Source organism: Herpailurus yagouaroundi, unplaced genomic scaffold (assembly GCF_014898765.1).
Source record: "Herpailurus yagouaroundi ecotype Mexico unplaced genomic scaffold, PumYag 162, whole genome shotgun sequence".
Lineage (NCBI taxonomy): Eukaryota > Metazoa > Chordata > Mammalia > Carnivora > Felidae > Herpailurus > Herpailurus yagouaroundi.
The window spans coordinates 72,185,106-72,190,315 of record NW_024412403.1 but is presented as its reverse complement, the minus strand read 5'-3'; positions in this window follow the sequence as shown (position 1 = coordinate 72,190,315).

Below are 5,210 nucleotides of genomic sequence, written 5' to 3'. Positions count from 1 at the left end.
TCTCTCTCTCTCTCTCTCTCTCTCTCTCTCTCTCTCTCTCTCTCTCTCAAAATAAATAAATAAACTTAAAATTAATTTAAAAAAAATAAAGGAGACAAGAGGCAGGACAAAGAAATGCAACATGTGAACCTGGACTGGATCCTAGGTTGGAAAAAAATATATATTGTTAAAAGGATAATTGGCAAAATTTAAATATAGACTATACATCAGAATAGAATTGCATCAATGTTAAATTTTCTGACTTGATCATTTTAGTATGATTATGTAAAAAAAATCCTTAGAGACATATTCTATATCGTGATGTCTGGAATCTACTCTCAGATTGTCCAACAACAAATAATAATAATTATAGGTATCTGTGTGCCTGCATACCAATCTTCCTCCACTTACAATGGGGTTACATCCTGACAAGCCCATCATAAATTGAAAATATCATTAGTTGAAATTGCATTTAATACACTTAACCTACTGAACATCATAGCTTGGCCTGGCCTACCTTAAACATACTCAGAACACTTCCATTATTAGTCTACAGTTGTTCAAAATCATCTACCACAAAACCTATCTAATAATAAAGTGTTGACTATCTCATGTAATGTATTGAATACTGAAAGTGAAAAATGGAATGGCTGTGCGTGTGTGGAATCTTTGTAAATGTATCAATTGTTTACCTTCCTGATCACCTGGCTGATGGGGAGCCTGCTGGTAGCTGCTGCCCAGAGCCATGAGAGAGTGTCTACTGAATATCACTAGCCTGGGAAAAGATCAAAATTCAGAATTCTAAGTTCAGTTTCAACTGAATGCCTATCACTTTCAGACCACCATAAAGCCAAAAAACTCTGTCATACAGATCATCTGTATACAGAAAGCATATGTGGCAAAACTTTAATTATTGGTAAATCTTGGTGAAGGGTATATGGGTATTACACTATTTTTACAACATTTTTCTAGATGTGAAAATAAGCAAGGATTTTTAAGATCCTTTTAAAAAACAGGCAAGGATTTTAGTATGGTTTTGTTTTCTCATGATTGCATCCTTATCAATGTAACCAAAATTTTAGTTTCACATGGAAATTTCTAAAAAAAATTTTTATGTTTATTTTTTGAGAGAGAGAGAGAGAGAGAGAGAGAGAGAGAGACAGTACAAGCAAGGTAGGGGCAGAGAGAGAGGGAGACACAGAATCTGAAGCAGGCTCCAGGCTCTGAGCTGTCAGCATAGAGCCCGATGCAGGGCTTGAACCCATGAACTGTGAGATCATGACCTGAGCTGAAGTTGGACGCTTAACTGACTGAGCCACCCAGGCACTCCAATGATTAATTTTTAATTTGTTTTGAGTTAATTTCTGTTTTTTCCACAGCTCAGAATTTTTAGAAGTCTTTACACAATTTTTTCCAAAACCAATTCATTGATTTTACCACATTTACTGATTTACCAAAATTCTTTTTTTCTTTTCCTTTTCTCTTTTAATAAAGCTTATAGGGGTGCCTGGCTAGCTTAGTCGGTAGAGCATGTGACTCTTGATCTCAGGATCATGAGTTCAAGCCCCACGTTGAGTACAGAGATTACCTTTCAAGAAAATATTTTGGGGGCACGGTGGCTCAATTAGTTAAGTGTCCAATATTTGATTTCGGCTCAGGTCATGATCTCACAGTTGATGAGATAGAGGCCTGCAAAGGGTCTGCGCTGATATTACAGAACCTGCTTGGGATTCTCTCTCTCTTCCCCCCACCTCAAAATAAGTAAACTTAAAAAATATTTTTTAAAAAAATAAAGCTTATAGTAGTTTATATCAAATGGGATTTTTAAAAGTGTTCTCTACACCCAACATGAGGCTTAAACTCACAACCCTGGGGTCAAGAATCACATGTTCTGCTGACTGAACCAGCCAGGCACCCCTCAAATGGGATGATTTTTAAAGCTTTTGAAGAATGTTGCCAGGTCTTAATTGAATGGTTCTATTCTGTCTTGATAGTAACATTTTCACCCACTTTAAGTATTTAGTATTGGTTCATTTATTCAATTATATGGGAAAACCCATTGCATACAAATTCAGAAATTGCGAAGTTACAATGAAATTTGTAAAAATCTTATTTCTGGGCTGAGCCAATTCTTAATATATTAGGAGAATGTTCAATATGTCCCTGTCCCAGCTCTCTGAAAGTCCAGCTGGATAAACCTGAGCCAAGAGAAGGGATCCTCTACGGAGGGAAAGAGAGATGAGAGTCCAGCCAAGGCTCTTCATCCCAGAGCAAGGAGGCCAAGGGGCAAAGGGAAAAGAAGCATGGAGAGAATAAAGAATGCCAAAGGCCCCATGATCCTTAACCAACTGAGCCACCCAGGCACCCTGAGAATATATCTTTTTAAAGAACACAATCATGAGGGGCGCCTGGGTGGCGCAGTCGGTTAAGCGTCCGACTTCAGCCAGGTCACGATCTCGTGGTCTGTGAGTTCGAGCCCCGCGTCAGGCTCTGGGCTGATGGCTCGGAGCCTGGAGCCTGTTTCCGATTCTGTGTCTCCCTCTCTCTCTGTCCCTACCCCGTTCATGCTCTGTCTCTGTCCCAAAAATAAATAAAAAACGTTGAAAAAAAATTAAAAAAAAAAAAGAACACAATCATGTAAATAAAGGGAAACTGTGTGACTAATGTAGATTTGTGTAGCTTTAGAAAATTCCACAATTAGTCATTCAGTGAATTGACTATGATCCTTGGTTGACAGGATGCCTACCCTGCCCAGAGAAGACAAAGCCTAATAAGGAGTGAGCTAGAAACCCAACCCCTGAGTCCAAGAAGAATTCCCCTTCAAGTTCCCCTGTCCATCCAGAGCAAGTTGTCTAGTCAGAGAAAACTGATGGGACTTACAGGGGCTTGGAGACCAGTAATGCCTCCAGCTACGCCTGCAAGCCTGCCTGTCATATATCTGCTGTACTGCCCTGCTGCATCACTGTGATGTAACAGTGTCTTGCACATAGTAGGAACTCAAACTCTGTTTGAACAAATGAATGAATGAAACTAGAGATTAAGAGCCAGAAGACTAGAACAGCTATAAAAGCTTAGAACAAAGGAAAAGGGCAACACAAAAGAGGAACAGGAAGCTATAGCAGAGTGGCAAAGAAAAAGCTACTGCAGAAGATATAGTGGCAAATGGGGTAGAACGAGAAGAACCGAGCAAAAAAGAGAAGAAAAACTGTACTGTGCATGCAAGTAGCTTAAAAGAATTAGGTATAATGGTAATTATACCTACAGATGATACAAATTATACCCTAAATCCCTTATTAGCCCGCTGTAATGTAAATTTTACAAAATTACAAAAATTTGAAAAGCAAGGGTTGATACCAAAATCAGACAGACATTACAAGAAAAGGAAACTACACTCAATATTACTCATGAAAAGAAAAACAATATCCTTGACATAACATTAGCAATACAAATCCAACAATATATTAAAAGGATAATCCACCATGACCAAGTAGGTTTATCCTAGAAATGCAAGAGTAGTTCAACATTTGAAAAAAAAATAATAAAAAATTAAAAACCCCATTTGGTCATCTCAAAAGATGCAGAAAAAGTATTAAATAAAATTCAACATTCACTCATTAAAACTCTCTGCAAACCAGGAGTAGAAGGAAACTTCTTCAACCTGATTAAGGGCATCTACAAAAAAATCTAACATGATATTTTATGGCAAAAGGCAATGGTTTCCCTCCGGGATTTGTAAGGAGGCAAAGATGCTCACTCCCACCACTCCTTTTAAATATGGTACTGGCGTCCCCAGCCAGTGTAATAAGATAAGCAAAAGAATAAAAGGCATAGAGGTTGGAAACAATTATGCTGAGGGAAGTAATCCAGATTTTAAAAAGTATATACTGTAGGACCCTACTTATGTAAAATTGTAGAAAGTGCAAATTAATCTATAGTATCAATGGTTGTTTAAGTAATGGTTGGGGAAAGGATTATAAAGGAGCACAGGAAAATTTGTCGGAATGATAGATATATTTATTCTCCTGTGTATGGTGGTGTTTTCACAGGTCTATACACCATACACCTGTATAAACTACACACTTTAAATATGTCTTTTACTGTCTTTCAGTTATACTTCAACAAAGCTGAGAAAAGGGGGGCTTAGAAGAAATATCGAATTAATAAAAATAGTAAGAGGTGAAATACATGAATTATGATCACCTTTGAAGAGAATGTGGATCTCTATGCACATTATAAAAAGAGAGCTGAAACCTGTTGATAGAAAAGTATGATGTTAAGGTTGCCTGATTTAGTCAATAAAAATATAAGACTCCCAGTTAAATTTGAATTTCAGATAAATAATAATTGTTTAATATAAACACATCCTAAATATTGCATGCAACATCATGTAGTAAAAAACAAAAACAAAAACAAAAAAAAATTGCTATTTATTCATTGTTTACCTGAAACTCAAATTTAATTGACCTTGTATTTTTTCTGGCAATCCTAGACATGGCCTTATCTATGATGTATGACATCAAGCCTCTAAAAAGGGCAGCTGCTTGATTTCGGTGTTTATTCTGACTTACATGAAGCCGCTGAACTGCTATTCACCAGACAATGGCTGTATGTTCAGTGTCCAGCACAGTACTGTATTTATTTACAGTTGGTGCTCAGAAAATATTTTTTGTTCTGCAAACTGTATGAAGATACGGACTGAACCCATCTTACTTATCATTTTACCCTTAGAGCCTATTACAATACCTGGTGTTCAATGAATATGTGATTAAATGAATAGCTACCTCTCATGCCCCAGAAAATACAGGGTCAACCTTTTAACTCCAGCCCTTGTAGCTGGCTGATTGTCTTCTCAGACAAGCCCCAGTTCTGATTTCTTATCTTGTCTCTCACTTCACTTTTGCTGGATGTGTCTCAGGTTGCTGTTTTGTTTTCTACTATTTTGTGTGTGACTGACCTATCCTTTTACAATGCCTCTTGTTTTTCCCTTTGGAATCTGGGTGATTGCTCTGAGATTCTGAGACCCTCAGCCTTTGGGGAAATCTCAAAGTCTGACACACAACAGCTAGGATTGCTTAATGAAATATTGGGGCATGTTCCTTTTAAAGTTAAGGAAATTTGGAGTAGAGCTTCAGTTTTGGGGAGAAGATAAGGATAAAAGGGAATCTTTATATATATTATATATATTATGTATATAACAATATGTATTATATATTATGTATATAACAATATAT